At 43.1% G+C, this 23,779-nt stretch overlaps 1 protein-coding gene across 2 annotated transcripts in view; it reads right to left on the reverse strand.

Annotated features, from left to right (window-relative positions):
- Positions 1-23,779, reverse strand: part of LOC142400811 (carboxyl-terminal PDZ ligand of neuronal nitric oxide synthase protein-like) — a 236,963-nt gene that overhangs the window by 42,709 nt on the left and 170,475 nt on the right. The window lies entirely within an intron of this gene.

The raw sequence follows: 23,779 nt of genomic DNA on the forward strand, positions 1-23,779 counted from the left end.
TTCCTCTGCTCGCACAGATAAGCACTAAAGCTTGATATAACACTCATTACAGTGTTACAATGCACCCCCCCTGCAGCCTCAGCTCCAATAAACTTAAAAACAAGACTAGAGAATTATCTTGAGCCTCTTCCTCCTTCAGAGGAAACAGTCACAAAAGCCTTTAAGAAAGGGAAGTGGCTACATTACCACTTAAAATATGAACGTGTTTAACTCCTGCTAGTGTTAGAAAACAGGACAAAATGACATAGAAACTGTGACTTTCAACACGTTCAAGGCTGCAACTGCAGTGCAGTTCATTTTTACTTTTATTATGGATGAATTGGGGAAAGAAAAATAAGAAAATTTCCACAATTTGTAAACAAAAAAGGCACAAACAAATGGATCAAATTTAAAAGTGTTGAGTCTTTTTACAGTCAGAACCAGACGGATTAATGTGTGATAACTCTCACATCTCAAACATAGAACTGATAAAGTTTAGAGATTAGAATAAATATTACATCATTCTTTCATCTTGTGGAAAGGTTTCTTTTAAGTGTGTGCCTGCATCCTACCAATTTGTCTTTCAGTCCCAGTCGGTGGTCTGTTTAATTACCTTGAAAAAACCTTGATTTTCTCCTTGGAATAGCTTCATAACATTCATTCTTAGCACACCAAGTCATGAAGACCTGCATTAAATGTCTAAATGAATAGGAAATGATTTCTTTACGATGCTGACATTAATAATTAGAGACCAAGAAATAAAAAGTCAGGTGGTAGATTAAGTTTTTATTTCCAGGATGTTCAGATCCAAGCCCGCAGTTAAAAAGGATGCCGCCATCTGTTTAAATACCTTCAGAGCCGGTCCTGGAGGGCCGCTGTCCTGCAGGTTTTAGGGGTTTCCCTGCTTCAACACACCTGATTCAGATGAAATGGAGCTCTTTTTACGTTCTGCACAAGCCTGCTAACGATGCACTGATCTGAATCAGGTGTGTTGAAGCAGGAAAACATGTAAAACCTGCAGGACAGCGGCCCTCCAGGATTTAGATACTCGTTTACTATTAAATGGAGAAGGGGGCAAGGTAGAAAAAAAAGCAGAAAAATGAACAGAGTGCTGAAGTTAAGCATCACTTTCCATCATAGGATACTTTAAACCTTCACACATCAGCAAATGCAAGCAAAGTCGCATCTGTTCCTCCACTGAATAACTCCACATCTTCAGTTAAAAAGACTCTGAAGGAGCCGATTTGAGTCCAAATATGCCCGTTTTATCTAAAAGAGAAACCTTTGAGCTTTCTGTTTGTTTCGGTCTGAGTTGCAGCTGCTCAAAGCCAGAGTACAGTAGTTTTAAATTCTTTTAAAGTGCCCATAAAACAGCTTTTGGTGTACTGTCTGCTCCTGCACATTTCTGTTAGGACACAAGGAGGGAGATCCCCCCCCATCCCCCCAAAAATCAGCTCACGAATGGTGTGGCCACGCTCCGTTCAGAGTTTGGAAAAGTTTCTCCATGATTTTTTCCCCCATGTCTTAAGAGTAAGCTGGCCAAGTTTGAAGTCTGTAGCATTAAATCTGTACTTGTAGGACAAGTTCGATCATATGCAAGGCGTAGCCTGGCTGACGCGTCCACATCTCGATGAGATGGTGGTCTGGGAACTAGGTGTGCATTTTCTCGTATTTGAGGCGTGGTTTACGAATGCCAAGAGCTGTTCATTGGGCGCTACGAATGTCTATCAAATGACGTCAGGTATTTTCCATGCTGCTTTGCACGCAATTCATAGCCAATTGTATCACTTATACCAGATGACGACAGAAATTCGACGAGGAAGAAGAAAAAAATGGAAAATAAAAGTAAACTTGCGCTCTAAGCTACTTAAATTGACAACAAAGTAGGCCTATATGCTATATTCTACATGAATTTTTATGTTGTAGAGTTGTGAATTTATTTTAATAATGGAGAAATTGAGCAGCCTTGCTTTGTTGTCTACAGTAGTAGCTCAACCCTCATCTTACTTTGAAGCTCCCAGAACTAACGTCGACGTAGCTTTAGCAGCAGAAAAGCTATCAGGCTTGTGTTGATGATAATAATAAACTCCTGGACTATGTACAAACTTCCAAATGCATCGTTTTGAGAGTACAGACCATATTTGTACTACTGTAGAAGTTTGGTGTCATGGCATGTGATTTTAGTGTGGTAATTTTGGAGATACTGCCAGGGTCCGTTAGCGCTTGTACTAAGCTATTCGGGATAACTCAGTAACTCAGCTGATGTTCAGCCAATATCGGAAAAACTTCGGGCGGGCTACTTGGCTGGATGTCACGGTTCAAATGACCCCAGGGTGAATCTACTCCGAAACACTTTCTAAGGCTGCATTGAACGGTAACGTTGTGTCCGCTGTCATGTTGGATTAACGCTCTACAAGCTTCGGTGTAGCACATAGACGTCGTCATCGTCTTGCTGCCGCCGCCCCCCCCCCCGTTCTGTGATTGGTTCCCAAACTCTGGCAAAAATAAGGGCGGTGGTTTCCAGGCTGACTTTGCAGTGAGAATGAAATCGAGCGCAAAGCAGCATGGGAATTCCCAGGCTATGCAAGGCGTGGAATCGGGCAAAAATGGCGCCATCCAAAATGGCCGCCTTCCTGTGGATGTGGGACCATGGCAGCATGAGACTTTTTTGTGCGTCTGGGCATGATGAAAGAGTGTACCGAATTTCGTTGTCCCACGCGAAACTAACCCCAATGCGGGGAGCATTTTTAAGCATTGTAGGGGGCGCCACTGAGCCATTTTGCTCCGCCCACACGCGATACCCTTTACATACGTATGAGGTCGTCAGGATGGATGTGTGTGCCAAGTTTCATGACTTTGCGATGATGATAAGGCTTTCAAATCACAAACGCCATCACACGATTTTCACCGCCTGGCCACGCCCACACTGTTCAGAGATTGGAAAAGTTTCTCAAGTTTTTTCCCCCCATAGCTTACGAGTACCTGGGCAAGTTTGGAGCTGTTACCACTAAATCTGTAGGAGTTTGATCAAATCCAAGGTGTGGAAAAAACAAAAGACGTTTCCAAGCACCAGCAGGTGGCGCTAAAGGTGGATGTCACTATTTTATATGTACTCGTTCAGGCTGGGTCCAGCATTCACCGTATGAAGTTTGGGACAGATTGGATAATGTATGTGGGAGTTTTTTTGTGGCGAGTGATCAAACTTTGAGGCGTCGCCACGGCCACGCCCTTTAAGTTTTGAAAAAGTTGCCCAATGATTTTTCCCCCCATGTCTTAAGAGTAACCTGGGCCCAAAAAATGGCACCAAAACACCAAAACGCACCTTCCATCCAAAATGGCCGCCTTCCTGTGTACGTGGGACCATGGCAGCATGAGACTTTTTTGTGCGTCTGGTCATGATGAATGAGTGTACCGAATTTCGTCGTCCCACGCGAAACTAAGCCCAATGCGGGCACCATTTTTAAGCATCGTAGGGGGCGCTACAGAGTCAATGAGCAACTCCCAAAAATATAAAGTTTAGATTCTTTCATGTCGTCAACTGGCAGGTGGCGCTCGCAAAGTTTTAAGAGTTTTCGAGCACCTTTTGCAAAGAAGATGAATAACTCCTTCAGATACAATAGGGACCAAGCAGTGAAATACCATAAAGAATTCCAGTTAAATGACCTCACTGTGACGGTTGCTGCAGAAATGTGTACGAAGATGATGATGTAGGAGCTGAATACGCTGAGCTAACAGCCCGACTCAGCTTTAATGTTCACTTCTTCTCTGGGAGGACATGCAAAGAGCATTAAAAAGTTAATTTAGAATTTAGAGGGATTTTCCTCTGGAAACGTGTGGACAGCTCAGCTGAAGTCTGAGGCCTTACCGCTGCACAAACAGTCTGCCCAACGGAAGGTTGGGCTAATAAAAGACGCTGCTCTGACAGCGAGTGCAACGAGGTCATATAAGAAGCAAAAATGTGCTGCCCAGTTTCATTAGCTCCGAGTAACTTTAACCAAACTTTAACACAACACACTCCCTGAATGCAAATTCAGCCGGACAGGGGACGAGCCACAGATAAAAGATCTTTTCTATTGAAACCACTGTGCCTTTGTTCAATTTTAATAGAGGTCTCTCTGATCCTCGCGTAACCATAACGCCACAGTCTGCCGCGGTGTGCAGGATTAAAGCAGAATCCATTTCAATTTATGACTGAAAGGCTAACATTTCCTTTGCTCTTTGAATCATTTATAAAGAGGACACCATTCAGTCCCTGATTCGACTCAGTGATTCGCTGTCAGTTCCACCTCAGTCGGGCGTCTCTCTCTCCGATCCGGAGCACGTAACTCTGCCTTCACAGGAGAAATCTTCAAAGTCTCACATCTCAGGCCTGGTTCAGAAGAGGCTCAATGTCAAAGAAAAGCACATATTAATGATTTTCTGAATGGGAGAGGCTTCGTAGCGCTCAATGATCTGATTAAGCCGAACCCTGGAGTTTAATCAGGACCCAGCAGAGTTTCTTTTTTATATATATATATATATATATATATATATATATAATTTATTTTTTTTAATTGTTTTATATATATTAGGACCCAGCAGTTTTTTTTCATTTTTTAAAAATATTTTTTCTTTTCATTTTTTCTTTTTTTAAATGGTTTTAAATTTATTTTTATTAATTTAATTTTATTATTTTTTATTTATTTTATTTTATTATTATTTATTTTTTTAAATTTTATATATATATATATATATATATATATATATATATATATATATATATATATATATATATATATTAGGACCCAGCAGAGTTTCTAATATCATCTGACTAACAGGCATAGAAACAGGGAGCCACTCAAAGGAGCTGCAGGTGCAAGGGGGGGGGGGGGTTAACAGTGTAAATGTTAATGTAAATGTAAATGTTAACAGTGCATCTGAGGAGGTGTTCACAGCATTTCTGTGTTTTCTGTGGCATCGCAGCGTCTCTTGTGAAGCCACAAGTCATTCACACCCGTAACAACTCCCAGGTTCACACGGAACTGGTTACCTTGGCTGCATGAAAGCACTTCGCTCCTGACGTCAGCGGTGAGAAGAGATGCCAAGAGAGGAATAAAACCCCAAAGCCAGGATAATAACCACGAGACAAAGTGCGGCTGGAAGGACACGCTAAGGACACTCTGCTTCAGTTTTCAGTTTCTGTTGGTAAAAACTATCCCAGCCGCCACTAACTGACATCATTTCATTGTTTTGTGCGATATTCATCGTGTACTGATGCCGTGTGTTCGAGTGCTCCGATTAACGAGTAACAGGGAAGTTACAGGGACAGCAGGAAGTTTAAAGAGTCGTACTATGATGGTTTTCTACGTGCAATGTGACCAAACAAAGCTCTCAATATTCGCTGACAGCTTATCAAACATTTGTTGGTATCATTTAATCTGAAAGATGACAAATTCACTGAAATAGATTTCAAATATAAGCATTTAAAAAATCCACAGCAGGTATTGCTCGGGATGGGAATTGTTAAGAATCTAGCGATTCCGGTTCCATTATCGATATCGATTCGGTTTCTTATCGATTCTCGTCCAGTTATATATGGTACAGATGGCTTTGGTTGCAGTAACACTTTAATATCAGGTGTGCACCAACATTTTAAATAAGGAGCAGCCTGCTTTCTGCTCTTCTGTGGGGTCAGATTAGGATGGACCCTGCTGTGCCACTGTGAGTTAAAGCTGTTATGTTTGTCACTCGGGATGGGAATTGTTATGAATTTAGCAATTCCGGTTCCATTATCTATATCGATTTGGTTCCCTATCGATTCTCATCCAGTTATATAACTTATAACTCTCCGGTCGCTATGGTAACGCTTAAACATGCCTTCAAAATGCAGCTTTCTTTTTATTTTTTATTTTTTGATTATTATTTTAGGGGGCTTTTATGCCTTTAATGGACAGGACCTTGTAGAGAGAGACAGGAAGCAGGGGGCAGAGAGAGGGGGAACAACATGCAGCAAAGGGCCGTCCGATGCTAGCTGCAGCGAGGACTATAGCCTCTTGTACATGGGGCGCCTGCTCAACCCGCTACGCCACACACCACCCTGTTATATAACATTTTGCACTCAACTTAAACTAAATCAAAGCTTAAGCTGAAAAACAGGAACTTTTTCAAATGATTGTGACATAAAATACAAGTTTTTGTGCAGAAAAATGAGCATGTTTTCCTTTTTTTAGGGAGGAAACGAGACCTTTCAGGACTTATTATTATTATTATTCATACAGTATGTCGCTGACATTATTACAATCAACCGCACCAGGAAGTTTTATGTTTCTTGGGACTTTAGCGACAGAAGACGCTGTGCCACAAGCTCCCCTGAGAGTCGCCGCCATCACTTAGCAGCGAGTCAAAGACTTTACATTCGTGCAAAGTAACTGCATGCTGTGTGGTCAAATGTTTCAGCCTGTTGGAGGTATTGCAACTGGCCCTAGTTTTGTACTTTTTGGGGAAATATTCCAAGGAATCAAACTACTGGGAGCCTGGATTCCCATCTGTAGGTATTACAACAGATCCAGTTTGCTAGAACAAACTCTGTCCAGTTATCTATCGGTGAAGATAAAACACGCCAACGTTGTCTTTTCCGATTGGCTTTGAACCGTTCACACTGATTTATGAGTAGTTCAGAGGAATGAGCAACTTCTGCTGAGGTGATGAGATTTTAAATCACTTCAGATAACTCTCCAAGTCTTTCACTGCATTAATAAATCCAAATCTTTTTGATCTGAATATCAAGTTCATCCATGTAAGTTTGGAACCGACGAAAAATAAATGACGAGGCATTATTGAAAACAAGTTCGTCTTCTTTTAGACTGCTCGTATTTCTGGTTTTTGACAGCCCTAATCTGGTGTTTTTACTGCTTCTTCAGTCTCATCTTTCACCCCGTTCTCCACTCCTGATTTCACTCTTCTTCCTCTTTTCTGTCGTATAATAATGATTTTTCTTGGATGAAACCTCATCAGTTTTCACTTTAATGAGGAGCCAGAGGAGTAAAGAGCTGGAGTCGGATTTCACAGGCTCCATCCTTCCTCCTCTCCTCCTCTCACCAGGCAGAAAAACAAATGGTCTTCTGCTTCCATCATCTCTGTACTTAGCAGCAAACAAAGGTGATTCCAGATGATGTTATGACCTCTGCAGACCTAATTTGTAAAGAAAGATGCCCTGATGACGGCTCCGGGGGTGTTAATTACATCCTAAACTATGGCAGAGAGGAGCCGGTCTCTGATGCATTGCTGCTAACGCCAACAGCAGATCAGCCTCTGCTGCATGTTTACACAGAGGCCTGTCAAATTAGTCCCAGTGCTGTTGGTGTGAAGCGTCTCATCGAGCTGCAGCAGCTCCTAAAAAAGGAATAATTCCAACAAACAAGATAAGAAAAAGAGGCCTGATGATTTAAAGGCATTTTAAAGCAAGTGCTTCATTCTCAAGGATGACTTCTGCAAAGTTTGTGGAAACAGAGCGACGTCACACTGATAAAAACAAGATAAAAAAGATGTTTATTCTTTGATTTTTGACACTTCAGTCAGTCAAACTTCAGTTACGTTCAGTTAAAAAGTAGTTTTGTTATTCAAACTAACATCAAATATAAAGGAATGGTGTATTTAGAATGATAAAGAAATGTTTGTTATTATTAGGGCTGGGCGAGTTAACTCGTTATTATAGCGTTAACTTGTTAATTATTTAACGCCGATAAATATTTTATCGCGCATTAACGCAGGTTTTATTATTGTAAAAGTCTGCTGAATGCATCACATTCACACAGTTACAGCAAACACCACGAAGCATGGAGTAATAAAATAAAGATAAACTAGCAGCTAACATCACCGTTACAGGTGTGAAGCTAACGGAGCTAACCGACGCTACTTCCTGTTTTACTTGTTTCAACATAAAAGCACGTATTTCAAAATAAATTTAAAAAAACCTCCTGCATTTACAGCCAAGTTGAATTGTCTTCTCAGCGTAGTAGTTCCAGTCTAAAATATCACTTAAAGGCAAAACACACAACTGATAGCAGCAAGTCATTCAAGGAAACAGACAGTGGAGCGAGGCTTCTACATAACAACTACAGAAAGATGCTGATGTTAAAAGTGTGTTTGCACAACAAATGTTATGGCCCTTTCATTCATATGGCAGCACATTTAAAATAAAGCTAAATGCTAAAAGCTATACGCTACTTTTGGATTCATTTTTGGATTTTGCGTACAAATGCGATTAATCAGGGAAATCATGTGATTAATTAGATTAAAATTTTTAATTGTTGCCCAGGCCTAGTTATTATATTTATAATAACTTTAATATTATTATATATATAATTATTTGTGTTCTAACTTTTTAGCTTAATCTGTGGTTTGTGTCCTTCTCTTCACACATTTACACCAATCGGGCCCCATTAGGGGCCTGTTAGGGGCTGGTGACAACAGTGGATGAAGTGTATAGTCAAATAACCTAGATTTTTTATAAGATAACAGTCTTTGGTACATATAAATGACATTTTTTTTGGTGATTGGTCCTCTGACTTTAATAATGATAGACAGATATTTACATACCATACCAATTTCCGCCTATAATTCATGTCTGTTTAAGTGTATAAATCTCAAAGACGGGCAAAGGTATTGATCAAATCTTTGCTTTATTTGATCCAAGAACTGTCTGTGAACATTCAGTCCAGATTTGGTGACTTTCTGATCAGAGATACATGTGATAAGGCAAACATTGTCCCTTTTCGAGAAGCCTAAATTTTCACTATTTTCGGTTTTGGGGAGCATCCAGACATTAACCAGAAAAACTCATTTTGCATTTTGGTATCTCAAAAAGTAAAGCCTTTTCAGAGGTTTGTTCCTCTACTAATAAAGACGTCCTGGTTGTTTCTTTGCCAACCATCTGCCAACCTGTGCTTCCTTTAATCTGCTTTCTGTCGTAACACCTAAAGATGAGCTACTTCACAAACAACAATCAGAGAAGCTTCTTATTTTTTAATTTATCTGCACTGTTGCTTTCTTTTTAAATTCATTTAAATTATTTTATTTGTTTCTCTTTATATTCTTTTATGTATTTTTAATGCTTCTTCCACTCCCTGCTGCAATGCTTTTGTTTCATGTGAAGCACTTTGAATTGTTTTGCACATGAAATGTGCTATACATAAATTTGATTTGATGCCGACAGATTTCAATTTTTTTCTGGCCGCCTTTTAAAGAAACAAAGTGATAGTAATTGAAGATTTTTCCACCAACAACGGTGGAAATGGTCAAAGTTGAATCAGCTTGAAATGAATCTAATCAGCGTCTATAGAAGAAGAATATATGCGATGGTGCTGCTGACGTCCTAATATCGCAGCTCAGGACTATTCTGGCATTACAAGAGGATTTAGGACAAACCTTCAGTGTTATCTGGTCTAAATTGTAAAAAAAAGAGCAAATAAACAAGCATTTTTAAAGGAATATAGTGTAAATGCTACACAAATGAAGAATGCACACCATCAGCAAACAGTTAAAAACTTCATTACAATTCATGTTCAGGTCTCATCTTTAAATAAAATGTCCCCAAAAGAAGAAGCACAGACAAAAAGTCAATTAAAAGGCGGAGGTCCCCTGGTAGCAAACCTGCAGCAACTCCAACGCTCTTTCATCAGAGTGTCCTGAAACCAAAGCAGCTTCCAGCGCCTGAAAGGACTCGTTAAAGCTGTAATTAGGCAGCACGTCTCTCTGCCTTTTCATAGCTTTCATTGTTCAAAACCGTTTCCCTGGAGAACAGCACCCGAGGAGCAGTTCTCACTCGGAGGTGTTCCCTTCATCCTTCCTGCTCCAGAGTGCAGAAGCATTCACATTCACAGCCTTTCTCTTTAACAGATTTAACTGCATCTCCACCTCAGTTTGTTGGCGGATGTCAGCAGAGTCGGGACCTGCACACTTTCTGCGCTCAGGAAGCGTGTGATTGGGAGAAGTTTCTGCTAAATTTACCAGCACATCTGTTTAGGAGAGTCGGGAGGACATCAGAGTACAGAGCAGAGATGGGACCAAGTCACACATGTGCAAGTCTCAAGTCTTAGCTTTCAAGTCTCAAGTAAGTCCCAAGTAATTTTTTCTTGGGCAAGTCAAAGTCAAGTCACCTTATTATTGCAATTTTACCTGCAGAATCTGATCTTAATAAAGTGAAAACACAAAGATATAAGTAACTGTCAGTAAACATCATTGGCCAATGTGTCCAACCTGTCCACCCCGTATCATATCAAGCTAACGTTAGCTAACTACCGACTAGGCTAACAGGTTAATATTAGCTAATTTGACAGCACTTACTGGTCAGAATGGATCTTTAAATGACGAACAAAGTTGGAAGTTGTCGTCAGGCTGTCTGAGATGTTGATGCCGCATGTCTTGCACTGAGCTGTTCGTCTTTTGCCGTCAAAATGGTGATTACGAAAGCCGAAGACAACGACTCTCGGTCCCGCTGACATGTTGATGCATATCTGATATGAGTTTATTCTCTCCAATAAACACTAAGGTACATAGAGAGGGCATGACTGAGTGACAGGGTAGGGATCCAATCATGACGCCATTCTCAGCCTGCGCTCCTACCGGGTAATCCATGTTATTTTTTTAATTAATTTATGAATTTTATATTCAAACTGAAAACATGAACTGAATAACACTCAAGTCATTCAAGTCATCATGTCTCAAGTCGAGTCAAGTGCTGAGTCTTTAACTTCCAAGTCCGAGTCTCGAGTCTTTTATTTTTTGTCAAGTCAAGTCACAAGTCAACTCGAGTCCAAGTCACAGTGACTCGAGTCCCCATCTCTGGTACAGAGGTGTAGTAAGGAGGTTGTGTGGTTTGTTGGTCTGATTCGTGGAAAACTATCCTGAAAGTGCTGAAGGATCCGAGCTACAAGTCATTCGTTTTCTGTTTCAATCTCATTGTAAATGTGGAGGCATTTGGCTGCAGTGGTATGATGGATCCCTGCTGCCTCTGATGCATTTTACAGTTTTTATACCTTTAATGTTTGTTTCATGTGTTGTTGGATTCTATTTGCATCCGTCTGTGTGTTGTTGTAACCATCGATTTTCCGAGCGGCTGCAGGGAGCCTCGCTCTGCCTGAATAAAGGTTGGTCTGGTTATCATTCTCTATGCAGAGCTTTCAAATCTCACTTTTTAGTGGAGGCTTTTACCTTTGACACATAAGATACATTTAAGCCCCTTTTTGACACCATTAATAATTGCACTTTCAGAAAGTCTGCAAAGGGAAAAAGTTGAGGAAATGGAGGTTGGAATGAGCAGTGAGAGCCCACAGAAAAGGAGGAAGGACCACTTAACCCCTAAGCCCAGAGCAATGGGTGTCACAGACACAAACAGAACGAGAACATAAAAAAAAAAACAGATGGAGAAGTTTCCCAGCCTGGAAGATAAGGCTTACTGAGGCCAGTTCCCTTAAAATAAATGCAGTCTGTCCTCTAACTGAAGCTAAACCTGCAACTCGAGTCAAAAGTTTATGAATTATTTTTAGTGGAAAAAAACCCAACACAAAATGCAAATAAATGCAAGCATTTAACCTGTGGCTCAAGATCAAAACATAAATAATTTAGCGCTGGGCAAGTTAACTCATTAATTATCTAACGCTAAATATTTTATCGCGCATTAACGCAGGTTTTTTTTTTCTTTAAAAAAAATTTGAGGGTTATTGTGCCTTTAATGGATAGGAAAGTTCAGAGAGACAGGAAGCAGGGGGCAGAGAGAGGGGGAACGACACGCAGCACAGGGCCGTCAGATGCGGGACTTGAACCGGGGCCAGCTGCAGCGAGGACTATAGCCTCTGTACATGGGGCGCCACAAACCACCCCTGTTTTATTATTTATTTTATTATTGTAAAAGTCTGTTGCTCACAGGCTTTTATTTTGTAGAAGTCTGTTGCTGTCTGCTGTGGAACCGGAAAAGAAAGTAATCGGCGGATCCACCAAACATGGAGAAGGGTACAGAACTTTTACTCGGCCATTTTCATGTTAAAGTTCTTCCAGACGGCGGAGTCGACAGAACCGAAGTCATCTGTAAACTCTGCCAAGTTGAATTGTCTTCTCAGCGTAGTAGTTCCAGTCTAAAATATCACTTAAAGGCAAAACACACAACTGATAGCAGCAAGTCATTCAAGGAAACAGACAGTGGAGCGAGGCTTCTACATAAAAACTACAGAAAGATGCTGATGTTAAAAGTGTGTTTGCACAACAAATGTTATGGCACTTTCATTCATATGGCAGCACATTTAAAATAAAGCTAAATGCTAAAAGCTATACGCTACTTTTGGATTCATTTTTGGATTCTGCGTACAAATGCGATTAATCAGGGAAATCATGTGATTAATTAGATTAAAAAGTTTAATCGTTGCCCAGTCATATGTTTTATGAAATAGTGTGCTTCAGTGGACACACTTGGGAATTATCGTTGCCTTTCAGGATGCAACAATAATGGGGGAAAAGTTCGGGGGGCTCGTCCCACATTTTTATTTTTAAAAATAAAATAAAAACGCTCATACCGCAGGGACAGTATGAAATTTTAGTGGTTTTGAAACCTTGACTTTTTCATACCGTGGTTTACCTTGAAACCGGTAACCGGCCCATGCCCAGTTTAAGGGAATAACAACGGGTTGTACACTGTGACCCTACAGGTTGAGGAGGAACTCTTTACAGATAATTATCGGCGGGGGCCGTGTCCGTTTATCTTGAAGTAGTTAGAGGGGGTCCTCCAATAACCGGAAGGTTGGCGGTTCGATTCCCACTCTCACCACTCAAAAAGATTGGTGAACTGGAGGGGTGGCAGTCCACCTCCTTGCCGCTCCCCGGGCGCTCTGAATGGCTCCAGTATATAGCGTATATCCAGCATCTGTCTCCATGAGTAATTTCGTGTGACTGCATGCATCTACGTGACAATAAAGTCGGAATCTTAAATGATCATTTTGCTGCAATGATAAGGAAACCTTTAGAAAGGCCTTTGTAATGTGTGTGGAAAGACACGGCTAAAGGGAAACGTGGCAGCAGAGAGAAACAGAAAGGGGAAAGGATTCACGTATGATTGAAAAGGTGGAAGGACTGGCGTATCGGAGCTTCTGATTGGTCACTCGAACCGGGGCTGTCCTGAAAGGTAGGACGCAGGGAAGTGGAGGACAGAGAAGAAGAGTTGAAGGAAACCCGGACATGCCATTTCTGGAGAGGCTGCAGAGTAAATGCAACAGAAGCTTTCACAAGTCAAGAGCAGCTGAAGAACGATGGAGAAAAGATGGCGAGAGGCAACGGGAGGTTGTGTCGGCTAAAGTGAAGCAGAAGACGTAACCAGGGAATGAAATATGAGCAGGTGAGGAAAAACGCCCTTAATTTCAGCCCTTCATTAAACATCTCCACTTCTCTGAGCGAGCCGTGATTAATGTTGGCTAATTTAGCTCGATTCACTTTGACCTCTGCTCGGTCTCGTCAGCGCGGTTCAACAGCAACATTTTTCCAGCTCCCGAGTCGGCAGCGGGAAAGTAGTCCCCTCTTCACCCCATGCGGTAATTCATCCCATAATAAGCAGGGACAAACACTTCACTTTGCAAAGCAGCCGGAGAAATTAAGCAGCTGAGATCCGCAGACGGGGGACAAATGGAAAGAAAATTACGTTTGGAATCATTTTTAACTCAAGCAAACCATTTTTTTCTCTACAAAATAAAAGAAAACAGTTCAACTCTTTAAAGGTCCAGTGTTTGGGACGTGAACGGCGTCATCTTTAGATAGAAATCGCTCCTTCTTAGACAATGAAAACATGGCTTATTTTGTATTATATTATCTAAATACCGGACCGCAAAATGGCCGCCGTTGATTTCAATGGAGTTTCTCTCCTGGCGCATACACTTTTTCCGGCTGAGAGGCGGCGCCGTATCAACTTATAATACATCCATGCATTCATCAGAGGGCTTGTACCTTTAAGAGCAAGGGCTTATGGGATATGCCGGTTCCGGATTCTATACTGTTTACATGTTGCCTAGTTACGGTGCCAGTTACCGAGCTTCCCCCTGAGCTAACCCCCTTAAAACAACCATAGTGGCACTAATTACTACACAGATTTTATGAAATAGACAAACTTTAAAGTCACACACAAAGATACAGAGTCCGGACTGTATCAACACTTCAAACTTTTTCGGCATATGCGCCAGGCGAGCAATATTGAAATCAACGGTGGCCATTTTGTGGTCCGGTATACAGATATTATAATATTATTATTAGGGACCGAGCAGTGAAACTGCAAGGACCCTATTGTATCTGTAAGGTTTATTATTATTAGGGACCGAGCAGTGAAACTGCAAGGACCCTATTGTATCTGTAAGGTTTATTATTATTAGGGACCGAGCAGTGAAACTGCAAGGACCCTATTGTATCTGTAAGGTTTATTATTAGGGACCGAGCAGTGAAACTGCAAGGACCCTATTGTATCTGTAAGGTTTATTATTATTATTCTTATTCTTTGCAAAAGGTATGCGAAAACTCAGGAAATTTTGCAAGCGCCACGTGCCAGTCGACAACATGAAAGAATCTAAACATTATATCTTTGGGAGTTGCTCATTGGCTCTGTAGCGCCCCCTACGGTGCATAAAAATGGTCCCCTTAATAGGATTAGTTTCGCGTGGGACGACGAAATTCGGTACACTCATTCATCATGCCCAGACGCACCAAAAAGTCTCTTGCCATCACGGTGCCACGTACACAGGAAGGCGGCCATTTTGGATGGAAAGTGCGTTTTCGTGCCATTTTTGGCCGATTCCACGCCTTGCATAAGATCGAACTTGTCCTACAGATTTCATGCTACAGACTTCAAACTTGGCCAGGTTACTCTCAAGACATGGGGGGAGAAATTCATGGAGAAACTTTTTCAAAACTTAAAGGGCGTGGGCGTGGCAACTCCTCAAAGTTCGATGACTCGCCATCACTCGCCACAAAAAATGAAGTCGCTTATAACTCCCACATACATTATCCAATCTGTCCCAAACTTCATACGGTGAATGCTGGACCCAGCTTGAACACGTACATATTATCATAACGACATCCACCTATAGCGCCACCTGCTGGGGGTCGGAAACATCTCTTTTTTTCCACATCTCGCATTTGATCGAACTCGTCCTACAGATTTAATGCTACAAGCTTCAAACTTGGCCAGGTTACTCTTAAGACATGGGGGGAAAGAGTCATGGAGAAACTTTTTCAAACCTCAAAGGGCGTGGCCGTGGCGACGCCTCAAAGTTATGACTCATCATGAAAAATTAAGTCGCTTATAACTTCCACATACATTATCCAATCTGTCCCAAACTTCATACGGTGATAGCTGGACCCAGCCTGAATGCGCATAGATAAAATAGTGACATCCACCAACAGCGCCACCTGCTGGTGGTCAGAAACGTCTTTTTTTTCCATACCTCACATTTTATCAAACTCCTCCCACAGATTTAATGCTACAAGCTTCAAACTTAGCCAAGTTACTCTTAAGACATGGAGGCAACAATTCACGGAGAAACTTTTCCAAACTCTGAACGGTGTGGGCGTGGCCATGCGGTGAAAATCGTGTGATGGCGTTTGTGATTTGAAAGCCTTATCATCATCTCAAGGTAATGAAACTTGGCACACACGTCCACCCTGACGACCTCGTACGTATGTAAAGGGTATCGTGTGTGGGCGGAGAAAAATGGCTCAGTGGCGCCCCCTAGAAATTTTCAAAAACCCCTCCGCATTGGGGTTATGCTGTGCTCGTAAGTACACAGCGGGTATCGTGCGTGTGGGCAGAGCTGCAGCTCCAGCGTTTAAATTTATGCCCAACGTACGCACATCCCAACGTACGCACACCTCGGTCCCGCTCACAGCTGCTTGCAGCTTTCTAGTTATTCTTTCTTTCTTCTTTCTTTCTTTCTTTCTTTCTTATTCTTTGCAAAAGGTATGCGAAAACTCAGGAAATTTTGCGAGCGCCACGTGCCAGTCGACGACATGAAAGAATCTAAACATTATATCTTTGGGAGTCGCTCATTGGCTCTGTAGCGCCCCCTACGATGGTTAAAAATTGTCCCCGCAATAGGATTAGTTTCGCTTGGGATGACGAAATTCGGTACACTTGTTCATCATGCCAAGACGCACAAAAAAGTCTCAGGCCGCCATGGTCCCACGTACACAGGAAGGCGGCCATTTTGGATGGAAAGTGCGTTTTCGTGCCATTTTTGGCCGATTCCACGCCTTGCTTAAGATCGAACTTGTCCTACAGATTTCATGCTACAGACTTCAAACTTGGCCAGGTTACTCTTAAGACATGGGGGGGGAAATTCATGGAGAAACTTTTTCAAAACTTAAAGGACGTGGGCGTGGCAACTCCTCAAAGTTCGATGACTCGCCATCACTCGCCACAACAAATTAAGTCGCTTATAACTCCCACATACATTATCCAATCTGTCCCAAACTTCATACGGTGAATGCTGGACCCAGCCTGAACGCATACATATTATCATAACGACATCCACCTATAGCGCCACCTGCTGGTGGTCGGAAACATCTCTTTTTTTCCACATCTCGCATTTGATCGAACTCGTCCTACAGATTTAATGCTACAAGCTTTAAACTTGGCCAGATTACTCTTAAGACATGGGGGGAAAGAGTCATGGAGAAACTTTTTCAAACCTCAAAGGGCGTGGTCGTGGCGACGCCTCAAAGTTATGAGTCGCCATGAAGAATTAAGTCGCTTATAACTTCCACACTCATTATCCAATCTGTCCCAAACTTCACACGGTGAATGCTGGACTCAGCCTGAACGCGTACATATTATCATAGTGACATCCTCCTATAGCGCCACCTGCTGGTGGTCGGAAATGTCATTTTTTGCCACACCTCACATTTTATAAAACTCCTCCTACAGATTTAATGCTACAAGCTTCAAACTTAGCCAGGTTACTCTTAAGACATGGGGGCAAATATTCATGGAGAAACTTTTCCAAACTCTGAACAATTCGGGCGTGGTCAGGCGGTGAAAAACGTGTGATGGTGTTTGTGATTTGAAAGCCTTATCATCATCACAACGTCATGAAACTTGGCACACACGTCCATCCTGAACACCTCGTACGTATGTGAAGGGTATCGTGTGTGGGCGGAGCAAAGTGGCTCAGTGGCGCCCCCTAGGGTACTTAAAAATGGTCCACACATTGGGGTTAGTTTTGCGTGGGACGACGAAATTCGGTACACTCATTCATCATGCCCAGACGCACAAAAAAGTCTCATGCCGCCATGGTCCCACGTCCACAGCAAGTCGGCCATTTTGGATGGAAAGTGCGTTTTCGTGCCATTTTTGACCGATTCTACACCTTGTATAAGATCGAACTTGTCCTACAGATTTCATGCTACTGACTTCAAACTTGGCCAGGCTACTCTTAAGACATGGGGGGAAAAATTCATGGAGAAACTTTTTCAAACCTCAAAGGGCGTGGGCGTGGCGACGCCTCAAAGTTCTATGACTCGCCATCACTCGCCACAACAAATTAAGTTGCTTATAACTCCCACATACATTATCCAATCTGTCCCAAACTTCATACGGTGAATGCTGGACCCAGCCTGAACGCGTACATATTATCATAGTGACATCCACCCATAGCGCCACCTGCTGGTGGTTGGAAACATCTTTTTTTTTCACACCTCGCATTTGATCAAACTCCTCCTACATATTTAATGCTAAAATCTTCAAACTTGGCCAGGTTACTCTTAAGCTAGGGGGGAAGAAAACTCTTGAGAAGCTTTTCCAAACTCTGAACGGTGTGGGCGTGGCCAGGCGGTGACAATCGTGTGATGGCGTTTGTGATTTGAAAGCCTTATCATCATCGCAACTTAATGAAACTTGGCACACACGTCCACCCTGATGACCTCGTTCGTATGTGAAGGGTATCGTGTGTGGGCTGAGCAAAATGGCTCAGTGGCGCCCCCTAGAAATTTTCAAAAACCCCTCCGCATTGGAGTTATTATGTGCTCGTACGTACGCAGAGGGTATCGTGTGTGTGGGCAGAGCTGCGGCTCCAGCGTCCAGCGCATGCCCCAACGTGCGCACATCCCAACGTACGCACACCTCGGTCCCGCTCACAGCTGCTTGCAGCTTTCTAGTTAGGGACCGAGCAGTGAAACTGCAAGGACCCTATTGTATCTGTAAGGTTTATTATTATTATTATTCTTTCTTTCTTTCTTATTCTTTGCAAAAGGTATGCGAAAACTCAGGAAATTTTGCGAGCGCCATGTGCCGGTCGACGACATGAAAGAATCTAAACTTTATATTTTTGGGAGTCGCTCATTGACTCTGTAGCGCCCCCTACGATGCTTAAAAATTGTCCCTGCAATAGGATTAGTTTCGCGTGGGACGACGAAATTTGGTACACTCATTCATCATGCCAAGACGCACAAAAAAGTCTCAGGCCGCCATGGTCCCACGTCCACAGGAAGTCGGCCATTTTGGATGGAAAGTGCGTTTTCGTGCCATTTTTGACCGATTCCACACTTTGTATAAGATCGAACTTGTCCTACAGATTTAATGCTACAGACTTCAAACTTGGCCAAGTTACTCTTAAGACATGGAGGGAAAAATTCATTGGCCAACTTTTTCAAAACTTAAAGGGCGTGGCCGTGGCGACGCCTCAAAGTTTGATGACTCGCCATCACTCGCCACAAAAAATTAAGTTGCTTATAACTTCCACATACATAATCCAATCTGTCCCAAACTTCATACGGTGAATGCTGGACCCAGCCTGAACGCATACATATTATCATAACGACATCCACCTATAGCGCCACCTGCTGGGGGTTGGAAACATCTCTTTTTTTCCACATCTCGCATTTGATCGAACTCGTCCTACAGATTTAATGCTACAAGCTTCAAACTTGGCCAGATTACTCTTAAGACAAGGGGGAAAAGAGTCATGGAGAAACTTTTTCAAACCTCAAAGGGCGTGGCCGTGGCGACGCCTCAAAGTTATGACTCACCATGAAGAATTAAGTCGCTTATAACTTCCACACTCATTATCCAATCTGTCCCAAACTTCATACGGTGAATGCTGGACCAAGCCTGAACGCGTACATATTATCATAGTGACATCCTCCTATAGCGCCACCTGCTGGTTGTCGGAAATGTCATTTTTTGCCACACCTCACATTTTATAAAACTCCTCCTACAGATTTAATGCTACAAGCTTCAAACTTAGCCAGGTTACTCTTAAGACATGGGGGCAAAAATTCATGGAGAAACTTTTCCAAACTCTGAACAATTCGGGCGTGGTCAGGCGGTGAAAATCGTGTGATGGTGTTTGTGATTTGAAAGCCTTATCATCATCACAACGTCATGAAACTTGGCACACACGTCCATCCTGAACACCTCGTACGTATGTGAAGGGTATCGTGTGTGGAAGGAGCAAAGTGGCTCAGTGGCGCCCCCTAGGGTACTTAAAAATGGTCCACACATTGGGGTTAGTTTTGCGTGGGACGACGAAATTCGGTACACTCATTCATCATGCCCAGACGCACAAAAAAGTCTCATGCCGCCATGGTCCCACGTCCACAGGAAGTCGGCCATTTTGGATGGAAAGTGCGTTTTCGTGCCATTTTTGACCGATTCTACACCTTGTATAAGATCGAACTTGTCCTACAGATTTAATGCTACAGACTTCAAACTTGGCCAGGTTACTCTTAAGACATGGGGGGAAAAATTCATGGAGAAACTTTTTCAAACCTCAAAGGGCGTGGGCGTGGCGACGCCTCAAAGTTTGATGACTCGCCATCACTCGCCACAACAAATTAAGTTGCTTATAACTCCCACATACATTATCCAATCTGTCCCAAACTTCATACGGTGAATGCTGGACCCAGCCTGAACGCGTACATATTATCATAGTGACATCCACCCATAGCGCCACCTGCTGGTGGTTGGAAACATCTTTTTTTTTCACACCTCGCATTTGATCAAACTCCTCCTACATATTTAATGCTAAAATCTTCAAACTTGGCCAGGTTACTCTTAAGCTAGGGGGGAAGAAAACTCTTGAGAAGCTTTTCCAAACTCTGAACGGTGTGGGCGTGGCCAGGCGGTGACAATCGCGTGATGGCGTTTGTGATTTGAAAGCCTTATCATCATCGCAACTTAATGAAACTTGGCACACACGTCCACCCTGATGACCTCGTTCGTATGTGAAGGGTATCGTGTGTGGGCTGAGCAAAATGGCTCAGTGGCGCCCCCTAGAAATTTTCAAAAACCCCTCCTCATTGGAGTTATTATGTGCTCGTACGTACGCAGAGGGTATTGTGTGTGTGGGCAGAGCTGCGGCTCCAGCGTCCAGCGCATGCCCCAACGTGCGCACATCCCAACGTACGCACACCTCGGTCCCGCTCACAGCTGCTTGCAGCTTTCTAGTTATTATTATTCTTTCTTTCTTTCTTTCTTTCTTTCTTTCTTTCTTTCTTATTCTTTGCAAAAGGTATGCGAAAACTCAGGAAATTTTGCGAGCGCCACGTGCCGGTCGACGACATGAAAGAATCTAAACTTTATATTTTTGGTAGTCGCTCATTGGCTCTGTAGCGCCCCCTACGATGGTTAAAAAGTGTCCCCGCAATAGGATTAGTTTCGCGTGGGATGACGAAATTCGGTACACTCGTTCATCATGCCAAGACGCACAAAAAAGTCTCAGGCCGCCATGGTCCCACGTACACAGGAAGGCGGCCATTTTGGATGGAAAGTGCGTTTTCGTGCCATTTTTGGCCGATTCCACGCCTTGCTTAAGATCGAACTTGTCCTACAGATTTAATGCTACAAGCTTGAAACTTGGCCAGATTACTCTTGAGACATGGGGGGAAAGAGTCATGGAGAAACTTTTTCAAACCTCAAAGGGCGTGGCCGTGGCGACGCCTCAAAGTTATGACTCGCCATGAAGAATGAAGTCGCTTATAACTCCCACATACATTATCCAATCTGTCCCAAACTTCATACGGTGAATGCTGGACCCAGCCTGAACGCGTACATATTATCATAACGACATCCACCTATAGCGCCACCTGCTGGGGGTTGGAAACATCTCTTTTTTTCCACATCTCGCATTTGATCGAACTCGTCCTACAGATTTAATGCTACAAGCTTGAAACTTGGCCAGATTACTCTTAAGACATGGGGGGAAAGAGTCATGGAGAAACTTTTTCAAACCTCAAAGGGCGTGGCCGTGGCGACGCCTCAAAGTTATGACTCGCCATGAAGAATTAAGTCGCTTATAACTTCCACACTCATTATCCAATCTGTCCCAAACTTCATACGGTGAATGCTGGACCAAGCCTGAACGCGTACATATTATCATAGTGACATCCTCCTATAGCGCCACCTGCTGGTGGTCGGAAATGTCATTTTTTGCCACACCTCACATTTTATAAAACTCCTCCTACAGATTTAATGCTACAAGCTTCAAACTTAGCCAGGTTACTCTTAAGACATGGGGGCAAAAATTCATGGAGAAACTTTTCCAAACTCTGAACAATTCGGGCGTGGTCAGGCGGTGAAAATCGTGTGATGGTGTTTGTGATTTGAAAGCCTTATCATCATCACAACGTCATGAAACTTGGCACACACGTCCATCCTGAACACCTCGTACGTATGTGAAGGGTATCGTGTGTGGGCGGAGCAAAGTGGCTCAGTGGCGCCCCCTAGGGTACTTAAAAATGGTCCACACATTGGGGTTAGTTTTGCGTGGGACGACGAAATTCGGTACACTCATTCATCATGCCCAGACGCACAAAAAAGTCTCATGCCGCCATGGTCCCACGTCCACAGGAAGTCGGCCATTTTGGATGGAAAGTGCGTTTTCGTGCCATTTTTGACCGATTCTACACCTTGTATAAGATCGAACTTGTCCTACAGATTTAATGCTACAGACTTCAAACTTGGCCAGGTTACTCTTAAGACATGGGGGGAAAAATTCATGGAGAAACTTTTTCAAACCTCAAAGGGCGTGGGCGTGGCGACGCCTCAAAGTTTGATGACTCGCCATCACTCGCCACAACAAATTAAGTCGCTTATAACTCCCACATACATTATCCAATCTGTCCCAAACTTCATACGGTGAATGCTGGACCCAGCCTGAACGCGTACATATTATCATAACGACATCCACCTATAGCGCCACCTGCTGGGGGTTGGAAACATCTCTTTTTTTCCACATCTCGCATTTGATCAAACTCGTCCTACAGATTTAATGCTACAAGCTTCAAACTTGGCCAGATTACTCTTAAGACATGGGGGGAAAGAGTCATGGAGAAACTTTTTCAAACCTCAAAGGGCGTGGCCGTGGCGACGCCTCAAAGTTATGACTCGCCATGAAGAATTAAGTCGCTTATAACTTCCACACTCATTATCCAATCTGTCCCAAACTTCCTACGGTGAATGCTGGACCAAGCCTGAACGCGTACATATTATCATAGTGACATCCTCCTATAGCGCCACCTGCTGGTTGTCGGAAATGTCATTTTTTGCCACACCTCACATTTTATAAAACTCCTCCTACAGATTTAATGCTACAAGCTTCAAACTTAGCCAGGTTACTCTTAAGACATGGGGGCAAAAATTCATGGAGAAACTTTTCCAAACTCTGAACAATTCGGGCGTGGTCAGGCGGTGAAAATCGTGTGATGGTGTTTGTGATTTGAAAGCCTTATCATCATCACACACGTCCATCCTGAACACCTCGTACGTATGTGAAGGGTATCGTGTGTGGAAGGAGCAAAGTGGCTCAGTGGCGCCCCCTAGGGTACTTAAAAATGGTCCACACATTGGGGTTAGTTTTGCGTGGGACGACGAAATTCGGTACACTCATTCATCATGCCCAGACGCACAAAAAAGTCTCATGCCGCCATGGTCCCACGTCCACAGGAAGTCGGACATTTTGGATAGAAAGTGCGTTTTCCTGCCATTTTTGACCGATTCTACACCTTGTATAAGATCGAACTTGTCCTACAGATTTAATGCTACAGACTTCAAACTTGGCCAGGTTACTCTTAAGACATGGGGGGAAAAATTCATGGAGAAACTTTTTCAAACCTCAAAGGGCGTGGGCGTGGCGACGCCTCAAAGTTCGATGACTCGCCATCACTCGCCACAACAAATTAAGTTGCTTATAACTCCCACATACATTATCCAATCTGTCCCAAACTTCATACGGTGAATGCTGGACCCAGCCTGAACGCGTACATATTATCATAGTGACATCCACCCATAGCGCCACCTGCTGGTGGTTGGAAACATCTTTTTTTTTCACACCTCGCATTTGATCAAACTCCTCCTACATATTTAATGCTAAAATCTTCAAACTTGGCCAGGTTACTCTTAAGCTAGGGGGGAAGAAAACTCTTGAGAAGCTTTTCCAAACTCTGAACGGTGTGGGCGTGGCCAGGCGGTGACAATCGTGTGATGGCGTTTGTGATTTGAAAGCCTTATCATCATCGCAACTTAATGAAACTTGGCACACACGTCCACCCTGATGACCTCGTTCGTATGTGAAGGGTATCGTGTGTGGGCTGAGCAAAATGGCTCAGTGGCGCCCCCTAGAAATTTTCAAAAACCCCTCCGCATTGGAGTTATTATGTGCTCGTACGTACGCAGAGGGTATCGTGTGTATGGGCAGAGCTGCGGCTCCAGCGTCCAGCGCATGCCCCAACGTGCGCACATCCCAACGTACGCACACCTCGGTCCCGCTCACAGCTGCTTGCAGCTTTCTAGTTATTAGGGACC

This window comes from Odontesthes bonariensis, chromosome 15 (assembly GCF_027942865.1).
Source record: "Odontesthes bonariensis isolate fOdoBon6 chromosome 15, fOdoBon6.hap1, whole genome shotgun sequence".
In the NCBI taxonomy this organism is placed as follows: domain Eukaryota; kingdom Metazoa; phylum Chordata; class Actinopteri; order Atheriniformes; family Atherinopsidae; genus Odontesthes; species Odontesthes bonariensis.